At 42.1% G+C, this 9583-nt stretch overlaps 1 pseudogene; it reads left to right on the plus strand.

Moving 5' to 3' along the window:
• The first annotated feature begins 3743 nt into the window (after positions 1-3743).
• Positions 3744-9324, plus strand: LOC142492260 (zinc finger MYM-type protein 6-like; annotated as a pseudogene).
• The last annotated feature ends 259 nt before the right edge of the window (positions 9325-9583 follow it).

Consider the following 9583-nt stretch of genomic DNA (forward strand, 5'->3'; position numbering starts at 1 on the left):
TCTTCCTACCAACCAATTAGATTGTAAGCTCTTAGGAGCAGAGACCCTGTTTCGTAAATGTTACTTTTATGTCTGAAGCACTTCTTCCCATTATGTGTTATTTGTATTATTTGTTATTTATATGATTGTCACGTGTATTGCTGCTGTGAAGCACTATGTACGATAATGGCGCTATATAAATAAAGACATACGTACATACATACATTGGGTGGGTCTGCGAAAAACTTGCCACGCATCCCTCGCTCTTCTCACCCGATCCTCTTCCCTCTTTTGGGCTGGACCGTAGTAGTCCTGCCACTCGCTTTTGGCCAGTAGTGTAACTAAAATTTTTGGGCTCCCTGCAACATATTTAATTTGCCACTCTTCCTCCCCCCTGCCTAACTCTCTCCCCCTCCACGCTAACTCCAATCTTCTTGTCTAACTCTCCCCACCTCTGTAAATCTGTAACTCTATCCCCCTCTCTTTAACTCTGTTACTATACCTTCTTCTCTCTAACTCTCTCACTCTTCCCCCTCCTCTCTAACTCTCCCACTCTTCCCCCTCCTCTCTAACTTTTCACTCTCCCTCTCTAACTCACTCTTCCCCCTTATCTCTAACACTCTCACTCTCCCCCTCCTCTCTAACTCAACCTTCCCCTCTCTAACGCTCCTACTCTTCCCTCTCCTCTCTAACTCTCTCACTCTCCCTCTCTAAACTAACTCTTCCCACCTCATCTCTTACTCTCTCACTCTCCCTTCCTCCTCTCTAACTCTCTCTGTACCCTTACTCTCTAACTCTCACTCTCCTCCCTTTCACACTCTATTCCCCCTTCCATTCACACTCAATTCCACCTCCCTCTCACACTCAAGCCGCTTTACTCAAGCCAATGTGGATGGATGTGGAAGTTGAGCCCGACTTCTGGGTGGGCACCACTTCTAGGGCAGAGGGAGGGAAACGGATACACTGGCAGGGGGTAGGGGCTTGTTGTGAGGGCCCTGCAACAAACAGAGGCCCCGGCAGCCAGACACAGAGGTTGAACCCGACCTTTTTGCCAGGCTCAACTTCCACCACCAGTCAGCCAGGGCCCCCACCCCATTCTTCGGCCCCAGTGCATTGCAGGATTTAGCAGTAATGTATAGTTACGCCCCATCTTTTGACTTTTCCCGCCTGCTGCTGACCTCCTCGCTGTCCCAACATGTGCTCCAATTCTGCAATGACCCATTGCTGCCCGCGGCTCCCACCTCAGGTACTTCTCCTCCCTGTCATTCCTCCGATATGCATCTTCTCGCTGGTCCCACCTCTAAACTGGGGTTCGACTTCCACACCTTTTCCTCCTTCTTCTTCTGTCCCCAGTGACAGCACACCAGGTAGCCAAGCACCACCATCCTTGTCTGCCTGTTCCCTCAGCCCTTTTCATAAAATGTCCATTTCAAACAGCACCCATACTGCTAAGAACTACCACCTCCTCCTCAACAGAAGATATCTTCTTATTTCCACGATTTTTTATATTTTAATAGCGATATATATATTATAGATATATAAACCTATACTACTAAACTCAGGGAAACTTCTCTTCGAAATATTTCTCCAAAAATGGTTGCTCTAACGGTTCTCCTCCTGACCTAAATGTAATTTTAGCTCAACCCCTTATTTAATTTATCCAATTGGATTAATTGAATTACTTCCCATTATTCCTAACCAATCATGGCAAGTTAGGCGTCACCTCTGTCATGATACTGATTCCTAGAAGGTATATGGGTATCTACTGTATAACCATAGTACACATGATGTTCAACTAACAGTTTGTGAAGGAAAATGTACATATTTTTTCAATAGATATTGCTAAACCATTCCCTAAATATGTCCACATTTCAGAAAAAAAAGTGCCCCAATGTTTTTCAAAGAATCTTTGTTCTCTTAACCCTACCTGAGGATACAGAAGAAGCACGTGATTTATATTTCCGTTCAAATTTGCTCAGGTGCAATAATACAGACAGCAATCGGAGTAAAAAAATACCCGAGTGTAGTGTTTTCAAGATAACATTGGTAAACTGTATTAATATTTGAACAGTTATTTGAACTGATAAATACACCCTTAGTATTCAATATACCCATTTATGAGGCACACAGTGAAATGTTTTGTCACTTTTTTATTACTCACAGAACATTTACTGTGTCTGGTTACACCCTTTAAAGCCATGTACTGTATGATCGGGGGAAACAGCTAAATGAGCGTTCCATAAAGGAAAAGGATGGATGAGTCATTCGTTTGTCAGAGGTTTCCGGTGAATAATGCTAAAGAGTGGTAATTTTAATTGCTGTTTTTTTATGGATTGATTAAATAGAAATAGAAACACAAATAAGAGTAATAGCCAGTCACAAAATATTGCATTAGGTTATTCTTTTTTTTAGTATATGGGGGTTGGGCGTAACAGCTACATGTGTCAGACACATCCTTCCTTTCCTAAGTAACACAGTATGTGAAGTCAGTTGAAAAGCATGTTGAAGTATTAATTGTACGCATTGTAATAGATTCATGTTATTTTGTAAACTGTGCTAATTATAAAAAAATATTTATATTGCAAACTGACTTCTGGTCAATAATGTTTGAGATTTGGGCTGTTTTTTTTAATAGATATTTCTCTGTGCTACCAAATGGTTACACAAATCTAAAACCGGATCATACTGATGCTTATGAGTTACTTGGTAGGTATGGTGTTTCTTGCCAAAAGAGCAGACTAGGAGCATTTGTAATTTCCACATTGCAGTCTGTTGCTGGTCCCTCTGGCATGTAAGGCTGCGCTTATAGTGCCGGCGACGCGTCGTCGACCGAAAACCAATGCATTGTTGCCGCCGCATGCGCTTTTAGTAAGCGCGAGGGCGACAAAGCGACAGGGCGACGCGATTTTTTGAAGCCGGCAATATTTGATTTTTCAAGGGCTGTCGCCTCATGTGACAGCCCCTGAACCAATCAATGGCCTGGTCGCCTGTGACGTCACGCGTCGCCGTCGCGGGCACTATACGCGCGGCCTAAGGGGTACATCTGGGTGATATATGAAAGTACTGTTCCAATACAAAATAATACTCCAGTTTATCATTTGTTTCTTTTTATACTGGAAACATTAAATTAATCTATAAGTACATTTCTTGTTCAGATTTAAGGCTACAAATGACAGATCTAGAGAACACATGTAGAGGAAGTAATCTTCCCTGTCAAAATCTTTTGACAAGATCACTCATAAATCTACCACTAAGGCATCAGTCTATAAAATGAATGCCCTTATAAATGCAATGCTTCTACACAACAGAAATGGTTTGATGTCCTAGGTAGTCATTTGAGACTACCTGGTCTACATAACCTTGTTTGGTGCAACTTTTTTGGTGAGGCTGTTTAGGTAAGCTTTGTTTTGGAAAAGTGAGACATAAATCCCCAGTACTAATCAGCTAAACCAGTGGTTCCCAAAGGGACAGTACCGTCCCCTGGGGGTGGTGGGATTACCTAGGGGGCCCTAAGAGGTAAAGGGGTGGCAGGGAGGTGCTGGAGGTGAGCCCCTCCGAGTGCGTTGTTTGCTTATTTACGACTGACCAGGCTAGAGCCTATAACGAAACACCTTCCTCGCTTCACGTTTCTACCTCTACATGGTGCTGAAATCTGGTGGAAACTATCGGAATTTTTAGCAAACACGTCACCAGAGTAGTTCTTTAAAGAAAAGGAAAATCCGCTTACTAACATACTTGCTTGTGCAACTGATGGAGCACCGTCAATGGCTGGTTGCTACGTTGGGTGTGTTACTTACTTGGAAAAAGCAGTGCCAAATATCTTTACCATTCACTGTGTCATTCATTGCCAACATCTGGTTGCAAAAAACCTCAGTGATCGCCTGCACAAGTCATTACACATTGTCATTACTGCAGTGAATACAATTAAAGCCCATGCTCTCAATGATCGACTATTCCGGGAGCTCTGTGTTGAGAATGTTGAAGATTTTTGCTGCTTCATACTTGGTTAACAAAAGGCAACTGTGTGAGACGCATTTACGACCTTTTTGACACTGCTGTGGAGTTTTTTTTAAGGCACGAATGCTTTGCTCGGTGATGAACCTAAAGAGATCAGGCATGACATTGCTTATTTATCAGAACTATTTTCAAAGTTGTATGAAATTAATTTGTAGTTGCAAGGAAATTAGGTCAATCTTATTAAGGCCAAATCTGTCGTATCTACGTTTATTTCAAAGTGAACTCTATTGATGCACAATATAGGCAGTCGCGAGCTGTACCAATTTCCGAGCCTGTCTGAGCGAGAAGAGAAAGGTGGGATACAAGATGATGATCTGCAAGTTTTTTGTGACCATTTGAATATGCTGCATGAAGATATGTCTGAGCGATTTGAGGATCTTCTTTTGATGGAAATTCCAGACAGGGTGATAAATCAATTTTCAGATACTGAGGAAGTTGAAGTAGTGGAGGAAGAACTAATTGAGCTACAAAATGACATTGAGCTGAAGCCAAAGTTTTGGTTACAGAAGGACATTTCTGATTGCTATCCTGCACTATGGACAGTGGTTAAGAAGCTCCTTGTTGCATTTCCAACATCATATTTGGTGGCTGGGGAGGGGGAGGGGGGGGGCTGGGCGGGGAGAGGAGAAGTTGATGATCTCCAGGATTTTCAAGCTGGGTCTGTCCTTTCTTGATGAAATTAACCCTGTCCACGCTGGCTTAGTGGACAGGAACAGTGATAGGGACGCATGGTGAGGAGACCCTCTATGTGTTTATATATAATTTGTATATATACATATAATCTATCTAGATATTACATCTTCACCCACCCCTCTCTGTTCCCCTATGTGTATATAGCCTAGCCTTTCCGGCAGCTTCTTCTTTTCCCTGGGCCTTTCCACTGTCAGTCCTGTTAGTGCAGGCAGTGGAAAGGTTACTTCCTTCCTTAGGCCTGTGTGTGTATTACAGCCTTGAATGATGTATCAGTATTCAAGGGTGGGCCTAGCAACTTCTGAGGATGTCAATCTGAGGGGTGGATACTGGTTGGAACACACCCTGTTTGTGTGGGGGCCTATCAGTATCCGGCTCTGGCTTGCATGAGTCAGAGTTAGAGACACTCCCAAAGATGATAAATCCTGACATCCTCCCAAATTCTGGCTGTTCTATTCAGTTCAGTGACTCCCTGGAATGGAGTAAGAGGAGAAGAAGAGGGAGCCTCTCCCTCCCACTCATAAGGGATGGGAGGGGAGAGAATTATGCCTGAGTCAGGTCTCTGACCAGGAGAATCATGAGAGGTGAACATGCAGTAGCAGAAGAGAGATTGTGTTATGTCCTGTGTATATGCTTGCAATAAACCACCCAGAAAAGACCCAGACTGTCTGTTACTGTCTCTGTGTATGGAGGAACATCAGTAGGGGCCCATCCCCTGAACATCCCCAGAGGATCCCTGCTGGCTGGAGGCGCTGCACCAACTGAGACCAAGGTGAACCGTCCCTCCTGTCCTGTTTCTCCCCACACCACCGTGGAGCGCTCAGCCCTCCTGTTACCTACAGGTTTGCACCAGCACCTAGAGTAGCAGATAATGGCATACCCACCCCTATCTAATTTAGGGGGGGGTGGGTGGAACAAGGGCTACATGTATAAGGAGTTGAACCCAAGACCTGATAAGCTAAGGGTAAACCCCACCAAAAAAATGAAATCATTTAAGGCTTGATGACCTGTTTGTATTCCACAAGCATCCAGCACGGACGAGAAGTGATCCTCAACTTGCTTGAGGCCCTCAATCCTCTGTTGATTGCAGAATCTTCTGAGTTGAGAACTTAGTTTTGATGCTGAAGTTATCTCATTCATTAGCATATTCTTAACGTCATATGATGTTAGCACAACCTTGCATGGCGTTAAGCGTTGTCTTACCTAAAGGGGGCATTACACACGAAAGAGAGAGAGAGAGACATATCAACAAAAATGAACACACCTGAGATACCTGGAAAATATGCTCCTTTTAATAATTTGCTGACTTTGCATATTCCAATTAGCATACTTCCCAGTTACCGTGCCTGACTCTACTATCTACGGAACTGCGTAAGGAGGCGGCGGAATGCAGAGTGTCTGTAGCCTGCCATCGTAGGACAGTAAGGGAGGTAGCTGCTGCAGTACGAGCAAGAACTTTTGATGCAACAATGTCAAGTTATATTTTGTGAGTGAATTTACTATTTATTTACGATGAAATAAAATGGTTACATCTACACCATTGGAGGCAATTGCATGTTTTTTTAGGTAATTAGTTTAATAGTGACAAGGACAAGAGCTGCCTTCTCTGGAATTTTAATGGACTTTGTTTGGTCTCTATAGTTGTTTGAGTCAAGAATCCTTGCTACTACCCACTTTTATTACTATTTTTGTATTGTTTCTTACTCTATCTTAAGTACAGTATTAAGCTTATATATGTTATGTGTAATTATCCGTGTGCCTGTTTTTTAAGCCTCCCATTATTATCCCTGACCCCGTTTTTTCTATTCTCTTTTCCCAGACTGAGATATTATTGGGATCAATATATTTTGGCCCACTAGCTAATTTTGTACCCGTTATTTCAGGTTGGCCTTGTACAGTATGTCCAAACCATTATATACACTGCCAAGATTGTATATGAAGTATGATATGATGCTAAAAATGTTTTTTTTTTTAAATATATTATACAGTGTGCAATAAATGATCATGTTATATCAATATTTTAAAGATAGTAGAGTTAAAACAGTGTGTGGAATGATTTTGAAAAATGAATTGTCAATCAACAGCCCAGTAATATCCTGCTGATTGTTAGGACCTACTACATCATCTGAAACAAGGGCCCTTATTATGAGGGATGTGATAGCATCAATCGGGCCCCGTGGAAGTCATTGCCGTTTACAGAATTAGGGCCATAGTCCTTTATGCCTTCATATGAATGACATATCTTTTTTTGTAATTCCATTGTATGAATATAGTCTTTTATATTACTTTTATGAAAAAGAAACAGAAAACGTAATCTAATTTTGTATCTAAAAAATGCCATTATATTTCATGATCGGGAACTAATCACCAACTATAACTAGAGCTCACAGTTTTCGCTACACACTTCATCTCCAAATCGGTTGTTACGTGATGCATACATTATGAATCACTTTGAAAAAATAACATAACATTTTATATTATTAAAATATTTGAAAACAAATTAATTTAAAGCAAGAACCGAACTCTTCAGCCGGCAAATAATATTCTCTATGTATTTGCTGCATGAAATATCTGTTGATTAATGTAAACGCATGCCAGAAAAATGAAGCAAAAATAAATGTCGCTGTATTTTTTACAAATCATTTATATGTAGAATAACCTGCGGAAACACAATAATTAATTTGCATTGTGTTTATTTGTTTTTATAATTTATGGTGCTAAAACAAAGCAGGACACAAACAAAGCACGCCACCTACTGGTTCTTTCAATGAACAGCAGAGCCTGTGACATACTACTCTATTTTACAATGTTGCCCCTTGTAAGGATTACAATACACTGCAAATTAATAGAGATGAAGCAGCTGTTATTGCACCTGCTAACGCATTAGGAGAACATGGATAACGAAATGTTCTGAATGGCTTTGGCACATGTTACGGCTCTTTGGTTAGAGCTGCTCCGAAAAACGGCTGCAACATCTGTACATTACAGTGTACAGCAGGGGTGCGCAAACTGGGGGAGCGCCCCCCGGGGGGGGGGCGGGAGATTTTGCTGGGGGGCGCGGGCGGTTGCAGAGGCCCCGCGCTCTTCCACACGGTATTTAAATTTAATGCTGGGGGATCGCATGAGGCCCCCGCAACACTTCCATGGCAACGTGGCGTCAAATGACACTGCGGGGCCATGTGATGTGATGTCACACGTGTCAAATGACGCCGCGGGTCATGTGGCGTGACGCGGATACCAGGTAGGGGGGGGGGGCGCGAGAGCGGGACAAGGAAGACAGGGGGGCGCAGCAGGAAAAATTTGTGCTCCCCTGGTCTACAGTACTGGCAGTCATGAACTAATAACTAAAATTCATCTAAAACATCCACAATTAAACAACCATGCAGATTAAGAAACCGATTACTGCTACCAAGTACTTTCAAGATGCAATCCAGGGGTAACGCTATCTTAAAAAATATCATAACAAAGCCCATCTTGAGAGCCAGAGTAGTATCTTCTATGAAAATGTGCTCTGTGTAGTATACTATGTATTAAAAAAAGAATAAGTTATTTTCTCAAATAAAATATTATGGTCACTGGGTCACTTCCAGTTTCAACCAGCAGACTACTAAGGATAAACTATGTATTCTGAATAGTGACCTTGAAGCAGTAAAGTAGCTAGTTGCTATGTTGTTCTATACCCCCATTGACTAATGACTCTTTAGTTACTCTGAATCAGTTACATGAGTTAATTCCTTTTGTAATCAAGGTGCATATATCACATTGTTAAGCAATATGCTACAAGCCCTTCCAGCAATGACAGAGTTGCTGTGATTCCAGTAGTTGTTGTGCTTGGCATGGACACAGATTTCTGTATATGAATAAATGCTAATATATCTGACATGGCTGTCCCAGTTGGAGTCTCTTGGCTAGATCACTACAGGTCGTTAAATGAAAAAAAATTGGAATTATTAGTGTTAATCGACAATGTTATTTATTGGCCTTCTTCCACCAACATACCCTGACTGTCTCTTGTACAGTTTCACCAGTAAGATAATTGAGAATTTAATGCAATAATTAAACACTGTGTTGCGGTGTCATATAACAACGCCACGCATGCGCACTCTATGTATACTGTACAGAACGCATACGCATTCCACTGAATTTGTGCACATGCATGATATCTGACAATTGAATGGAATGCAGATACGTTCCATTCAATTACTGCGTATTGACATTCTATGCCTGCTGGATACTTAACATTCTTAAAGGTGGGGGGGGGGGGGGGGGAGAAGCCATCAAATCAGGTACTTTCGCTTCCCTCCCTTTAAGGTGACATCACATCACCCAAAAAAAGGGAAGGCATCACATTAATCCGATTGTGATTCCATAAAGTTTGGTAGAGAATTCATTCCTTGCCAAACCTGATGCCTGGACACATGGTACATCCATCAATCTGATTGGTGGATGTACCATGGGTCTGTCAAATGTGACATCCCAGGCCCTATATCTGGCCTGTCACGTCTCATTTGACAGCAAGAAGATGGCGTAACAACATCTCCTCCTGGACCTGTTCAGGAGGAGAAAGAAGACAAAGAAGAAGTTAAGAAGAAAAGGAAAGATGATCTACTCACCGGGGACTCCTCTTCAAGCAACTGAAGATCGGGGGCTTCTGCGTATCATGCTGTTCTTTAAGCTGAGGATCATCGCTTCATGGGTCAAGAGTTGTTAGTGCCACAGTTGGATTAGGAGGATGAGCCTTCATCCCTGGGAAGGGTAAGAAACACGTTGATTGTATTTTGTTTAATTGTGATTTTTTTAGGGTGCCCATTTATTGCCAATCTGCCTATTTGTGCCCCCCTGTTGAAGGCATAGATAATCACGTGGCAATTAATGGATGTATTGGCTACTGGTTTTT

This window comes from Ascaphus truei, chromosome 4 (assembly GCF_040206685.1).
Source record: "Ascaphus truei isolate aAscTru1 chromosome 4, aAscTru1.hap1, whole genome shotgun sequence".
Classification (NCBI taxonomy): Eukaryota; Metazoa; Chordata; class Amphibia; order Anura; family Ascaphidae; genus Ascaphus; species Ascaphus truei.